The sequence below is a fragment of the Bactrocera tryoni genome, chromosome 3 (assembly GCF_016617805.1).
Source record: "Bactrocera tryoni isolate S06 chromosome 3, CSIRO_BtryS06_freeze2, whole genome shotgun sequence".
Lineage (NCBI taxonomy): Eukaryota > Metazoa > Arthropoda > Insecta > Diptera > Tephritidae > Bactrocera > Bactrocera tryoni.
The window spans coordinates 52,070,430-52,087,598 of NC_052501.1; positions in this window are offsets into that span (position 1 = coordinate 52,070,430).

Consider the following 17,169-nt stretch of genomic DNA (forward strand, 5'->3'; position numbering starts at 1 on the left):
GTGAGAGCCAAGTCGCGAGTGCCACGACTGTTTGTTTGATGGCAGGAGATATTTCGTCTTGCCCTCGTTCACTGCCAGACCCATTTGCATTGCTTCCTTGTCCAATCTGAAGAAAGCAGAACTAACGGCGCGGGTGTTGAGGCCGACGATATCAATATCATCGGCATACGACTGCAGCTGTACACTCTTATAAAAGATTGTACCTGTTCGATTAAGGTCTGCAGCTCGAATTATTTTCTCCAGCAGCAGACTGAAGAAGTCGCACGATAAGCGGTCGCCTTGTCTGAAACCTCGTTTGGTATCGAACGGCTCGAAGAGGCCCTTCCCGATCCCGACGGAGCTCTTGCTATTGCGCAACGTCAGTTTACACAGCCGTATTATTTTGCGGGGATAACTAATTCTGACATCGCGGGATAAAAGAAGCTCCTTTTAGTGCTGTCAAAAACACGAAATCGACGAAGAGGTCGTGCGTGTCGATTTTTTTCTCACGGGGCTTTTCCAAAATTTGGAGCATTTAAATATATGGTCGGTTGTTGATTTTCCAGATCTGAAGCCACACTAATAAGCTCCAATCAGTTTGTTGACGGTGGGCTTTAATCTTAATCCACGATAGTTGGCGCAGATGGTGGGGTCTCCCGTTTTGAGGATTTGGCAAAGCACACTTAAATTCCAATCGTTGGACATGCCTTCGTCCGACCATATTTTACAAAGCAGCTAATGCTGCTCTTTGCCGCCATGTTTGAATAGCTCAGCCGGCACTCCGTCGATCCCCCGCCGCTTTGTTGTTCTTCAAACGGGTGATTGCTATTCGAATTTCTTCATGGTGGGGCAATGGCATATCTATTCCGTCGTCGATTGAGGAATCGGCGTTATAGTATCCCTGCTATTCATCAGGCTGGAGAAGTGTTCCATCCATAATTTTAGTATGCTCTGAGCATCGGCTACCAGATCACCAAGGTAGAGGTGTAGAGTATGTTCCGGTCTTGGAACCTTTTATTAGTCGCCGCATCTTTTCGGAGAATATTGCAGCATTACCCCAGTTGCCAGCTTGTCTCGGCCTCTTTCTTTTTCTGTCTGCAAATGCGTCTCACTTCCCTCTTCAACACTTGGTATCTATCCCATCCCGCAGGTGTTGTGGTCGATCGTAACGTCGCGAGGTAGGCAGCCTGTTTTCTCTCCGCTGCAACCGCTCTCCTCGTCGTACCAACTGTTTTTTGCATTTTCCGGAAACCAATGGTTTCGGTTGTAGCTGTACGTAAGGAGTTTGAAATGCCGTCCCACGGTTCCCTTTTACCGATCGTTGGGCTGCCTGTTGTGATTGCAGCTTCTCGACGTCGAACCTTTCTTGTGTTTGCTGACGTGCGTTTTTTGCTGCACAGAGGCGGGTACGAATCTTGGCCGCAACAAGATAGTGGTCAGAGTCGATGTTAGTACCTCGGAGCATACTCACGTCTAAAACACTGGAGACGTGTCTTCCGTCTATCACAACATGATCGATCTGGTTGGTGTCGCCAAGAACGATTTTTGACATCGTGGCAGGGTCAGCTCTCATAGGTGCATAGCATATCAACCAGCTGGGCAGTGGCACCTTCCTATTAAGGAACCGGACATTCCAGGTGCATGGCCTCAAATCGTAATCCTTATATCCTTTTCCATGGTAATCACAAAAAAGAGGTCTATCATCCGCTGTCGATTAGTTTTCACTGGTGGTGTTTATTACGTGGCGGGTCCCGAACTCAGCACCTTCAAACGGATGTTTTTGGCTACCCAGAGGATACTTGATGTAAGACCGGAAGTCGTAAGCTGCTTGAGGCATATGTAAAAGAATCGATTTTGGCCACCCCCAAGTGAATAGCGATCAGAGAACTTTCCTCACTTGCGTGAACTTCTACACATGACTCCATCAACCATACAGAAAACTAAGTTGGGCAAATTGCTAAAAGCAAGTAGTTCTGAGCATCTTTTAAATTGCCAACTTGGTCAGAATGATTATACAATCGTGCTAGTGCTGGTTATTCCAGCGCTTGCCAATTTGATGGGAAGTTCTAAGATTCAATTGCGGAGTGTAAAAGTACAATGGAATACCGGAGAATAATGAGATTAGGAGTTACATGATTGTGATATGTTTGGAAATATGTATGTCGTATTTGATCGGTGAAATTAAGGACAAAGTGGAGTCTATACAATTTTTTTAGGAAAACGATGAAAGAATGGTTACAAAGCACAGAGGCCAATTCAAGTTTTCAACGAATATGTTATGCAATAAATTCCAAAGAAACATAAAGCGCACTTAAACCTCTGCTTATAATACTAATAAGAAAGGTTATTATAAATAATTGTAAAACGCCCGGATATAAAACAAGGTACTGAGTTTGACGAGAAGGTTATGCTTTGAAAATCACAAATGACATAAAAGATTTGCTGATATAATACCTCTCGACCCCATGCTCAAAGATTATCAGTTCTCAGTCTACTAGTCTGAATTTGGTTGAAGCCTGGGCTGTAAATATCCTGAGGTAATCGTAGAGATGACACTCTGAAGAAATTGTTGGTGTACTCATACTGAGTCTGTCTTTGTTCAAATCAAACCAGTTCTCGGAGTACGCTCCTCTCTCTTCATTTCTAAGTTGGAGTGGCAGGTGACAGTTGAGACGATTCCAAATGGACGGATATGAATGATTTAAATGAGAGATTTGTGAATAGAGCAGATTTTGATGCAAAAGCTTGAGGTAGAAGCTGACTAAATAGATGCTTCACTTTACAAGGAACAGCAGTTTTGCAACTAAACTAAATTTGCTCGTCTTTAGTACGTCCAATGTACGAAATGGCATACCATTTCTTTTCCGTTTCTCAACTCACCGTCTCCCGGGAGAGATAGAGAAACTAATATCACATATAATAAACATATGTATATGCGTGTTTGTGTGTTTGCGTGCTAACACTGGAACGTGCCAGAAATATTTAATTAAGTTGTTGGTAAAACTCTTCATTATTTCTCGGATTATTACTCGAATGTACGCTTTGGATGAACTCCAAATCGAAAAAGTTTTAGCCGCTACGCGAGAGCGGATAGGAGGTGGGGATTGAATGAATACAGCGAAAATAAAATTGGAAAGTAGTAATAAAAAAATGCAGAACCTTTTGTTTTTCATTTTGTTGCAATATAGCGCCTATGAAGTGGTGAAGTCTAGAAGAAAGTGGCAACTGGTCATAATAATCTTGCGAAGTAAAGAGGCTGTGTCTACAAGTTGTACCTAAACAGCATGCCGGTGCGTCGTTAATGGAAATTTTATGGAAACTTAAAAGTATTGTGTAGATATAAGGAAAACAAGTCAAGAACTGAAATCGGAAATTTATATTTTATTATTACGTATCTCATAAAACTCCAGAGATGGGGTTTATCTCATCAAAGAAGCACCGAAAGTATATATATTCGATTAAGCGCTCAGAACTCTGACTTAAGAACATTGTACTTGCCAGAGTAAATGAAGAATCCCAGAGCCACAATTTGTACCGTCAATTTGACCTAGTCGAATCCATTTAACTGTCATTCGATCCTGTTGGTTCTTTATTGCAGAATGCGAATTTGTTTGAAAAAATTATCAGCTCTCGGCTGAGGACATAGAACTTCCGGTGGTATCTGTAAAATATAGAGTCACAGAACCATAATTTGAGGCATTAATTTGACTTGGGTTCTCGAAGTTTGGTTAACTCATTCGACCCTGACAGTCTCTTACCGTGGAATGTGAATATCGTGGAAAGAGTGATCAGCTTTTGGCTGAGAACAATGAATTTCCAGGAGTATCTGTGAAATATAAGCTTAAAAATTTTAAATTAAAGCACCTAACAGGATTTGCAAAATTTAATACTAGAATACTAGCATCAAACGGCTGCATGCTCTTTAACTACCTGTAACCAGTTAGTCCACCATATATACTATTATTTTAGACCTTTAAGGCTCCAAGTTGCCTACATTTATATTCTTATGGTTTCACTAATCTTTGTTTCGCTCAAACAATCATCCCTCTTGCAACTCTTTTCATACCTTCCAAACTTCGCTTCAAAGTTATTACAATGCAAACGACAGGATAAACATTGCAGTCCTTACCTCGTACACCAGCGATCATTCCATCGCACTTAGTGTACAGCTGTGGATGTAAGTATGTGGCGCTTAGTTAAAATTCTATAAGCCTTGTTAGTGGTGATTTTGCTATTAAAATGTTTTACGTGCACCAACCAAAGCAGCTCGGCCGCCATTATTAGCGCATGCAATCAAACACATACAAACCTACGGAGCCGTTAATGCTAACTTACATTTATTTAAAGTGCACATAAATCGTTTACATTTTGCTGTGCTTTCTACGTCTCCGGCACACACTTCGCCTGCGAATTAAATCTGTCAAAGCGCTTGCTTCTTTAGCTGAGCTCGAATAGGTCTTAAGTGGGTCAATATTTGTAGAGTAGGCCAATAGGCTCATAAAATCAATTTATATTGAACTCATTGAAGAGCCAAAAATTCAACAGAAACGGAAAGAAGCAAAATGGTAAATACCTTAAAATGGAATATAATAGCTCGCATGTTGTGGAGAGATTCAGTAGGCGAAGAGTTAAGAAGTTTTTGCAAAGATTTATGAACATTACAAATACAATGCCTGAAAACCAAAGTCACAAGAGCAAGTAGAGATTTAATTTTTGTCTGCCGAGGCCCCAAAGGCCGGTTAAGTTGGTGGTACGAGAGCAGTGAACTGAAGTTTGGTTAGTCTAAAAAGTAAGGAACAGCTGTGGCCTTAAGTTTGGAGGGCCTAAAAACGAGGAGTGACCAATCTAGTTCACTATTTTTCAAGAAGGTGTCACAATATATTTACATTCGTTTTCCTTCCGTAATAAAAAATAAATATTTGAAATACAGAATTATGTGGTCTCATTTAAATTTCTTTAATTTATTTGCTATGCAAAGCTATACTAACTGTATATCGAATGTATTTTATAAGGATCTCCATATTTTTATTTTGAAACCAAATAAGGAAACTTTTGAGTCGAAGTGCACAACGCCTCCGATAAAACCCGCCCCAATATATTGAAAGACTTAAAAGGCTAAACGAGTTTCTCTGTTTTCTGTCTCACTCCTTTTGTGAGGATAGAAAATTCCCTTAGGACACTCTTACTGCTGTGAGTGAAATAGGCCTGGATATTAAAACTTAAGTCGACCCCTCCAAAAAGATCAGCAGACATTGTACATATCTCGGCTTCGAACGAAGCGCCTTTAGTTGAAAAAACAATCTTCGAAAGAATTTTCTCCATTTTAGCTCTAAACTTTTTTTAAACTGTAGTAACAGAATGTATCTTTATGGCCATCTATATTATTATTGTTGTGTATGGACCACTGCCGCGGTTGGAAAGCAGCCGCCTGCAGATTGCAGATACGGTGAAGTAGTAGAGCAGAAAAGGAGCCTTTGAAAAGTGTCACCTGCTTTGACTTTATACTGGGAAGAATAGCAGCCGTTTGAGTAGAGTGACAATGAGTTTCTTTATGGATGAGCCAAAGCGTGTGCTGAAACGTTTGAGGAGGAATATATTGTCAGAAGCTCTCTATTAACTTCAGTTTCACACTTCCTTACTATTTAGTGTTTTTAAGTTCTAGGTTGCTGCCAGCAGCAAATTTTTCTTTGCCACTACACTGCCCTGACATACAAGTATAAGTTCGAATTACAAGAGTTCTATCCTTATGCCTTCACACCTATGCAGCCTGTTTCCATATGCGATCTTTGCGTCAGTCGTGAACATAACATGGTCTCATGGTCTCTCATGCTCTGTTGCACTCAATACAATATTATTAAATGCATTTAAGACAGTGATTCTATCCGTTTCTTTACAAAAAGTCCTGCTTATTTCCGTCCTTCAAATGCTCTCAGCTAAATCACGAAGCATGGGCACGTCCCAAGACAGACACTGCGCGCGAGCTGAAGCAAATATGCATTATCATTACCAATGACAGCCCTAAAAATTACGAGAAAATAGAACAGAGGTGGTGTTCGAAGCGCTACGACTATTTATTTACAACCTGAGGGGGCGGCAAGCGCATGCGGGCACCAGAGACGTGATGTGATATGCAGAAAAAATTTATTTAATTCATTGGACAAGAAAGTGTTTCGGGTATGGCCAGGAAACACAGAATAGACATAGGCGGTGTGATGGAGCCGACGGTTGAGACAAATGAATGAAGGCGAGTGCATGTGAGTCATAGCGAATAGGAATGTATAAAAATGCATGGCTGATAGTGTTTACCAGCTAGAAGTGAATCTGCGACATACTGCACAGTGGAGTGAGGTAAGCAAAATTTGCTTCAAAAAATTAAATTAACTTTTTTCAATTAATTTTCCGATTTTTTGATTTTATTTATTATTTTACATTTATTGCATTATTTTTTTTTAATTGGTTGTATTATTTTTTCTAGTTTAATTTTGTTAATGGTTTTAATCAAATTGAAAAGTAGCCAACAAGTAAATCAGCAGAGTATATACATATATACTCTTGACTGATATCGTCTTCAAAGTCTGATATATAATAGGAAACTGGGAAATTATAAATTTTTTTAATTTTAAAATTTTTAAAGTATAAAGTTTTTGTTTCAAATATGTTAGGTAAATGCATTTTTTGTAGACAAATTTTATTTATGTAATAAAAAAAGTTGTAACTTTAATATCAAATAAAATTTTTAAAACATTCCCTCCGATCATTTTCGTACTATATATTATACTATGGGTAAAAAGATTTAAAGCTTTTCTTCAAACTTGTACACTGTGCGCCTTGTGTAATAACAAAATCCAACTCCGCCAATTTAGTGACAGCTGTGATCCTTGCAATGGAATTGATTAAGCTGCTGTTACTTCAGACATTTCTCTCACTCTCTTTCCTCTGGCGACTTTTTCTGTCTCAACTGTCACTGTTGTGTGCTGACATTTGATGGCATAAGTCCAATAAGAAATTAAATAAATTATTTATGAAGTCAATGCCGAGACGGATGAAAGAACAAACAAGTAAGTTTATTAAAATTTAAGCAAGCGAAGTCATGAGCAATGAGGTCGACTAAAAACGATGAAAAATCGTAGTAATCACAGGGAGTAGACGGAATACTACTACTGACGTTATACACTAACGGTCAAATATCAATGACCAAACAAACACCAATAAGTAAATGTGGTTATCTTATTATAATATATGTATGTACAATTATATCAGTTAATAAAAACGCGAATAAATTAAATATTTATTTAGAAAGGCAAGGCTGTAATTTGGTTTTAGTTTTTCTAAATAATCATGAAAGCACTTTTCTGTTCAAAATTAGTGTGAATATTTATAACCAACATAGCTAGCAATTTTTGTAAAAAATATATTGCAACACTATTCAAAATTTTTTTAATATTTAAACATTTAATTAGTTAAAAAATATTTACTTTTTAAAAAATGTTTGCGACTCTAAAAATTTAATTACTGAATTTTTCTTGCTGTTTAACAAAATTGTGACCTTTATAACAGTTAAGGGCGACGCTAGTAAATTAAATATTTTTTTCGAAACGCTGATAATGTAGTAAGCAAGTTTTGAAAAAAATATGAGCGTAAGGGGTTTAAAAGAGAGATGATATAAAAGAAAGACAAGAAAATTCCTCGAATGACAAAAGGATTCATGTCTCGGTTAATAAGCCCACTCTCTGAAACCTGGTGACTGAATAATGCTTTTGTCTTCTAGTGTACACCTGCCATACACTCAAATTATGTGGAACATCCGCTGACTCTGTGTATGAAATATAAATCAGCGACCAAAAATATCCACATAAACTTTTTGTCAACAATTCCACCGCGCTTGCTTAAACATGGTTTTCATACTAGTCACTTTGTGGTCTCTTTTTTTACTACAATTCTTCTTCTTTGCTTACATTCTCTGTGCTTTCACCTCAGTCACTCATTTGTATGTTATTTGCGTATCGGGGCTTTGGTAATTTGCAGATTAGTCAGTTAGTTAGGTTGAACGGATTATTTATTATTATTATGCTCACATCGCGAAAAGCTTGCCACCAACGTTGCGGAGAGCATCTGGCGAGGAGTCAATTGTAAGGCATAAAATCTGGTAAAACATTGCGTATCTGAATTTATGCAACTCCGCAGAAAATGAATAATTTGTATTGCAAATAAGTGTGGCTGTGAAAATTAGATAATAAAAATTCTAGAAGTAAGTAAGAAACAGAAAGAAAGAAAAGTTAAGAATATATGTCAAGCTTATTAGATTTGCACCCAAGGGCCTAATTTTCATAAATTCTACTATCTCTATTTTATATTTGTCTGCGTTGATGGTTGTGCTGTCAGCTTTTGTATCGCTTTCGCTATAGTGGAAGGCTACGTATAAGCGGTTTACGAGCATAAATCGTGATTATATAGTGGTGCGTTGGACATTTCTTTGAATTCATTTACGTTTGAATAGAGCTGGTTCTCTAAATTGTTCAAAAAGTAATTTCCGACGCGAGAGTTATGTGTATTAAAAGATCCGATTGAGATTTTGATATTTCCTTTTAAATTTCAGTTGTCTTTTTATGTTTGAACTATGAACATTTTGTAAATTATTAAATCCAAACTTAGGTTCGTTTTTATGTCGTAAAGATTTATAGTTTTTGATATATCCTTCTTTCCTATTATCCGTAAATATGTCTCTCTTTTTATTTCTTTTTTTAAGAAAATTTGTTTTAAATTTTAAATCATAAATAAATTTTTTATTACAATTCCCATATTCAACATCGATTGGTTTATATCTTGTAACAGAATGATAGATAAAATAAAATCCTACAGCCTTACTCGTTTTATCTTTAATGTTTAATTCTTTGTTTTCAATATACAAAATTCATATTTTTTCCGTAAATGTGCTATTGCATTTGTGATTATTTGGCTTAACAAAATGTAAATGTATATTTTCGGTTTTAAGAAAATCTTTTATATTAACGCTCTTGAACTCATTATCAGTTATAAATTTATAAAAAATTCCTCTTTCGGATTTGTAATGTCGTAATTTTTCCATTATCGTTTGATTATTACGATCTTCCAGATAAAAAGCAGTTGCAAATTTCGAAAAACGTTCTCTAAAGCTTAAGAAATTGCATTTGGAATTTGTATACATATCCATATGTACTATTTGCTTTGTGTCCGTCGGAATATCTGTAAATATCTGTTAATTTAAACTAGGTTTGCGATCGTATTTACATCTGCTACAAATATCGCAATTATTTGAAAACTTCTATATGCATTCTTTAAGTTTAGGGAAATATGTCATTATCCCGTTTCATTTTTATTGTACATATCTTTGAATCTCTCTGTAAACTTGGTCTTCACTCTCTATTTCTTTTGCATTGTACGAACATCTTAAAAATTTCACATTTCCGTTCCCTTCGAATAATAATATTTCTAATATTTTTTTTGTAAAATATTGTATTTATGATCGTCTAATGCAGTAAGTATACCTACTTTTCCAGTACCTATATGTTCTGTTAATAAATGTTCGAAATTTGTTTCTAAGTCAGTTGAATTAATAAATTTTTTCTTTTTGTTATGTTTATTTTCGAAGTGTTTGGTTTTATCATCTGTAAGAATTATTTCCGTTTTAAAACGATTAACAACTGCGTTAAGAATGCCAATATGATCATGAGTGTCTTCTTCCTGAGAATGTCTCGTCTCATGATCATCGGTATTATTAGATGGAGAATCAGCTTGTTCAGTTGATGAGTTAAGTGTGTGTATTTCATCGCGTCTAATTCTACTCAAAAAGTCTGCAGCATGATTATCTTGACCCCTTATGTAGTTAATGTTAATACTAAATTCGCTAAGTTTAATGTACCATCTATACAATCTCGGATTTAAATCTTTTATATGTGATTTGGCAAAAAGCCATCGCAATGGTTGATGGTCAGAATGAATGTCAAATTTAACACCAAATAAATATGGTCGAAAATAACCAGTAGCCCAAACATTTGCTAATAATTCTTTTTCAGTGACAGAATAATTTTTTTCATGGTTATTTAGGGATGATTGTCTTGCTGCAAAACTGCACCCAAGGCATAGTTGCTAGCGTCTGTTATCAGTTGAAAACGTTTTTTAAAGTCGGGGTACTTGAGGACGGGAGCTTCAGTTATTATTGTTTTAAGTTTTTCGAAAGCAGTAATGAAAGTGGGATCATTAGGATTGACTTTAGCATCCTTTTTTAAAAGCTTTATTAGTGCATAAGCTACCTTTAAGTAGTCGCGAATAAATTTTCTGTAATATCCGGTAACACTTAGAAAAGATTTAATATGCTTCACATTTTTTGGTAGTTGCAGCTTTAAAATGCAATCAACTTTTCGGATTGGGTTTCACTCCTTCTGGGGTGAGTATGTGGCCTAAGAAAGGAGTTTCTTTAGCGAAAAATTTGCCTTTATTAATTTGAATTTTTAAGTTTGAATATCTTTATTTGTTATGAATATGCTTAATGCCAACGACATGCTCCTGTAAACTTGTGGAGAAAATTAAAATATCGTCAATGTAGACGACGCCCCTTTATTAATATCGTTTTTCAAAACGGTATTAATTAGACGCTGAAATGTGGCCGGTGCATTTCCACTCCTGAACTATCCTTTTTTTTGGCACTATCCACAAGGGTGCATTATAAGGTGACGCACTTTCCCTAATGATGCCTTGACGTAGCATGTCATCTATCTGTTTATAAATTTCCTTCTCATGTACATGGGTGTACCTGTACATTTTACAGTAAACTGGTTTTTCAGACGCGGTTTTAATTTCGTGCTCTACATAATTGGTATTACTTAATATTTCACCCTCCATAAATATTAAATCTTGGAAATTGTTTAGAATGGTCTTTAGTGCAGCCGACTACTCAATATTTAGGTCATTAAACAGGTTATCTATCCATTACAATTTTCCCTAGGCTTGTTGGCTCTAATTGGTAAATTTCTTGTCTATTGTATGGAAAATTAGGAAGAAATTTTAATACACTATGGTTAATAATAACTACTTCTTTGCTCATATCAATTATAGCTTGAAGAGATTTTAATACATTTTGCTCTATTATTGCGTCGAATTGTTTATCTCTAAAATCTGTTAATTTCCATGACATAATGGCAATTTCGTTGAACTCAGTTGGTAAGTCGGTTATGATTTCATGATAAGTAAATACATATTTGAATTTGAATTATTCTTTCATATTGCAACAATTTGTCTTTGTTTAAAAGAGAAGTTGTGGATCTGGTATCAACTAAAGCAATTAATTTATCATGCTTAATTGTAATCTCAATTAAGGGAAGTGTCGTTTTGAGACAATTGTATGAAAATTTATTTCGTGATCAATTTCGTTATATTGGAAGTTGCTATGATTAGAATATTGTTGATAATTGCTGAAACATTCAAATCCTTCTACATTTATTCCTTGATCAAAATTAGCATCTGCGGTATTTACCTGTACGTGATCTACATCCACTTTTGAAAGCGTACTGCTTTGTGGTAACGCAAAGTTATGGTTTCTAACACTATTGTTATAACTTCTGTTTGCTTCAATTATATTTGAATTTGTTTCGTTTGGTTGGGATTACGATTAAAACTTAGTAAACGATTATAACTTCCATTATGATTTTAATTTTTACTATAATTCGCGAAGTTCTTGTTATTTTGATAAGTAAGATATGGTCTTTCGTTTCTATTATATGTAGGTTTATTTTCTACCATATTATTTCTAATAAGTCCTTCTGTTTCTAATGAACTATAAGCGTCTTTTAAAGAGTTAATAATTTTATTAATAATGACTGAAGCCAAATTAACATCAATGTTATTTAAAAATGTTCTTAATATAGCTTTTTCAACATTATTTTGGCTCAATTCAATAGGCTTTTCGTCATCGTACTCAAATTTCTCATTTAGTTTGCATCAAATATCTCTTAGAGCTAAATAGTAATTAACAATATAATTTTTATTTACTACATTAATTCCTCTTGATATAACTGGTTATAAGATTTTTTTATACCAAAGTTTCGTATAAGAATATTTCTTACTTCTATCCATGTTGGTGAGGGGCCAAGAGTTCAAACGACGTGCAAACTTCACCTTGAATCTTATTGATTATGATATGATAAAACACGTAGGTTTAATTGTCTCATTTAATGTAAATGTTAAAGCACCGTTGTTCGTTGCCATGGTAAATGTTGTCAGTTCAATTGTTTTTTATACATTATATTATTTTACACTTTGTTAGCTCTCCTATTTTTTTTTTTGCACCCACAAAACCGGTATTTGTTAGTACATACGTTTCACAAAAATACGTTTTGGCGGGAAATCGGTGGCTTCGTTCGGTTTTACCGATACTTGATTACGGGACTCTTTTAGTTTAATTTACTTTATTGTATTTTATTTTATTTTTATTTTATTTTGTTTTATTCCTTTTTTTATTTCTCTGGTTTCACGTTTTCACACTCATAACTGATGGAAATTAATATACCCATTCTCACGTTCTAGTGTTTTTTCCTGAGCGATAAAATGCAATAATTTTTCTTTACTTTTAAAACCGCACACTTTATTGTTTTTTCTCTAATAGCTAGTCTCACTGTATATATAACAATTAGTCTTACACTTGTAAATATATTTAAATATGTTTTTGTGATTCTTTCCTATTTCGGTTCTTGTTTTTCGACTCCGCCAGTTATGTGTATTAAAACATCCGATTCCGAACAGTGATCAAAACTTAATGCTTTATGGTAATTTTAGTTCGAGGGAATCTTAACAGTTACTGTAATAAGAATAAACAGCTTAAAGAAAAATAGGAAAATGTTGTCGGCAGCTTAAGTGTAACATAATATACAATGTTTAAAAACATAATTTTTGTAGTCATGTTTACATACATAATTCGAGTGTATTCATCATAGGAAATTTACAGCTGCCTGATAGTTGACAAATGACACAAAGGTGCTGATTAAGAATTCCGGATGGTAGGTTTGATTGCAACACATTCTCGGAGAAGTACTCTCTTCGCGAAAGAGCCCAAGTCTCGAATATAATTTCAATGATTAAAATTTCGATTTTTAGGAAAGATCTGAAATTGCAAATATGTTTCTTATAAGTTTATCATCAAGTCAGTTTATTTGCTTGATAGAACGTCACCGTGTTAAACATTACTTCTTCTCGAAATGGTGTGCAAGCTAATATCAATATTTGATCCTTGACTGCCTCATAACATTCGTTTCACTCGTCGTCTCCCTTGAATCAGCGGAGCAGATCTGATTGAGTAGATAGTATATATGCCGTCTTCGTGATCAGTTGAGTTCTCTACGTTGGCCTAAAAAAGTATGTAGGAACTCTACACAAGTTTGTCTTAAAAATAATTCGACGTCTACAGATTAAAAATAAACCTGTACATCTAACAGTGTTTTCATATAATTTTTTTTTTACAAAATGCCCAACTTTTGTCTTCCATATGTGGTTCTTTCCTGAAGCTATGGTAAAGTTGGTCTACTATCTAGATTATATGGACAAATCGAGTTTAAAATTTTACTCTATATTTTCCAAACTTCAGGCTTCATAGCATAATTTTCTGTCGAGCTCTTGACATTGCGCTTCAAATTACGATCCTCAAACAAGTATTCTAACCCGCATGAATAGGATAGTGTGAGTGAAGATTTTTCTGGATCAGTCAGATGTAAAGAAATATTTTATTGTTATAGTAAGCAGGGCGGGAGAAAAAAATTTATATATTTTTAGTTTGACACAAACTGAATTTAATGAATTGTTGGAACATCGCACTACTGACAGCAACACTATTGGATTCTACTTCCCTCCCTGCCTTGTAGCTACCTTGCTAGTGCCAGCCCTTGTATCTAAACCAAGCTTAGTTCATGTCTTTGCGCTGACTGTTTTCAAACTCCTTACAAACACTGCTTTTTCTTGGAACAGCCAGTTTCCTCCGGATTGTTTACCGCAGTTGAATTACAAGAAATTCGGACTCGTTTAATACTTGGTTACTGTTTTGATTCGCACGCACGAGTGGTTACGGAGGACGTCAGATATTCATAAGCTCCTTTCGAGACTGGGATGTTTCAGACGGTCGCATGCTATCTTTATCCAGACCTTTCTGTACCTCCAACCATGGGAGAAAAAGGCAAAAAATCTTTTAGAAGGAGAGACTTTGACTTATAAACATTGCCAGCACATATGACGATAAAGTATTTATAATGGTTTAATAGTCGAAATAGCTAAAATGAATTTAATATTTATTCAATCCATTCATTTTAAAACCAATTTTAACATTTGATTGAAATCAGGTCCATTTTGTTAATAATCACCGATAATGGCACTTTAACGCCCGATTTATTTTAATTAATACTACTTTTTCTTCTTTGCCACATTCACAGCGAATTTTTGCAACGAACAAAAACTTTATTCAAGCACACCAACAAACGCACACATTCACACTGTTTTAATAAAGTAACCACAAATATAATGAATTCACTGCTAAGGCGGCGGCTGCACACAACAACACAACCAAACTATGAATAAATATTGAAACAACAAGAAACATTAATTGCAATAAAATACATATGACTACTAAATAGCCAATTGATGCCAGCATAGTGAGAGACAGAGCGGAAAGCATGGACGGAGAGTGGCTACCTTATTGAACAGTGTTCAAATTAAAGTAAAATTTGGAAAATATGAACATTGTATTAAAAATTTGATATAGAAGGCTTCTTAATAGGATTTAAAAACAACATATTAAATGTGGAGAAGGTTCTGAGAGAGATTCTGAATATCATATGTATTGGTGCTCCAAGTCGTGGGTAAGGGAGAGCTGGAGATTCAACTCAATCCCATGAATAAACCCAAGCAGTGAAGATTCTTCAATCAAACTCTGAGCTCTTCTAATATAGAGAGGATCCACTACGATGCGGCTTTAGTTCAAGAACCATGGATACCCTCTTGAGACATGGTATCTGGATTAAAACCAAACATACTACAATACATACTTACCGAGTGCGAAAACATGGCAAATATGTTTTCAGACAACCTGACCATAGTCACTACAAAGAATAGCAAGGCTTATTGATTACTTCTTAGATCCTCTTACATACCTCATGATGGTAAAGTGCCAATAGAACTTAGGAAGTTGCTAACCGCGGTGGATAAAGCGAAAGAACGCCTGGCGGTAGGTGCAGACGCCAATGTTCGCAACACGGTATAGGGCAGCGGAGATAGAAGGAAAGAGGTCTTTACTCAATTTTATAATGATAAGTAATCTAGCTAATGCTTAACGTGGGAGAAACCAAATTTTTTGCCCCTACGGAACCTTGTTGATGTAACACTGCATACTAGAAAAATAATCACTTTCGGAGGTTAATAGAAGTGTAACCAACAGCTAGGACTGAATGCAGAAAGGAACCATTAGTAGACATGGCCCAATGAATTTTCCGGAGTATGCAGACGCTACAGATCTCCAACCTGGTAGAGATGCGTACCTACACATATCACAACAAAGGACCAAGTACTTTAATGTTTAAATCAGCAGTGCTGTCACCTCTCCTGACCACAATATACGAAATATGCTTTAGGCTAAACTATTTTAGAAATAGGCGAGGGTCGTAGACATACCGACGGCGTCCAAAGGAATCCCCCTTTATTCGGCAGAATATAGACTGGTAGGTCTAACCTCATTGTTTCTTAAGGTATTAGAAAAATTCTAGACGCCTATACTCATATTAGAGACTAGCTCTTTCTGCAGCTCTTTTGCAGAGCTGAGTTTGTAACGAGTTCGAAAATGCCAGTACAAAGACTGGAGGGAAGCTAGGTCTTTAAGGGGCTATACCAGTGTGACGCATGAAAAATTAGGCGATTTTCGTGAATATTTTTAAAAGAAAGTACTAGATTGAATATTTCGACGTTCTATGGACGTAATAAAATATATTTTTAGCTATATGAAAAAAAATTTTTTTTACAAAAATATTGAAAAATAACGGAGTTATGTGCTGTCTGCGGAAGTGCCGAAAAAAAAGTGCCTCAACTGCTGGCATGATTCCGGTCGAATGAATAGCTGAAACAAAAAAATTCAAAATGTTTATTAAACTTAAATATATTTTCTATACAATGAACTACGATCTTTGAAAAATATCAAAAATTAAGAAAATGGCGTAATTTTGAAAAAAAAAATCGTTTTTTTACGAAAAAAATGGTGGTTTTTTTAATACCAAATTGACAATTTTCAACCAATCAAAAAGATCGTTGCCTATTGTATAGCAAATGTATTCAACTATATCCAGTTTCAATTTGAAGTCGATCGGTCAATTTCTCGTTGAGTTACAATGTCAGCAATTTTGAAAAATGTCGTTTCGAGAAAAACGCGTTTAAAGTTTCACTTATATATGTTTGCACCTCTGAGCGGTCGCTATTTAGAACGCTGCCATTTAAATACTATTAAAGATAGATTCACAGGATATTTTTGAATATATAAACTATCGAAAAAGCAAAAAAAAAAAAAAATTTTTTGAAAGTGTCACACTGGTATAGCCCCTTAAGCAAGGCCTGTGACTAACACTGGAGCTGAAACTAAGCTTAGCTCCAGGAAGGCAACAATACTAGTGGCAGCCGTAACCAAACCCTGCAGCCAAAGTATAGCTACGAAGCAGAAAGAAGAATGAAATGCCAAAAGTGTAGGTGCTATTAGTACGTCTGACAGAGAATGACCTAATTTTTAAGTCGATACACAGTAAAGATGCAAAAGCCAACAAATGAGGAGGTTAGAAAGGAATATTTAGACTTCCCAAAGCGACCTTATTTTAGATAGAATGTAGATAAGATGTTATTGTTTTTAAATTAAGTCCAGGCAACATTATGTTTCAAGTTTAAATTCGAGGCTCAAAGGTTTTTGTACACTTCCTTCTTTCAGCTGCTCGAACCACTGTACCCACTAGCATTCATCTGTTCGTCATCTGTCATTTGGCTTCAATTAACTTAATTGATTGCGCAAAGTAATAAATTGGTTATGGAATGTTTTGTGAATTATTTGTTGCATTTAATTTTTTTCTTAATTCAAATGCATAATGAAAATTGACTGATGATAGACTAAACTATAGGTTGTTGATTGTTGCCTGCTTTTTTACATCG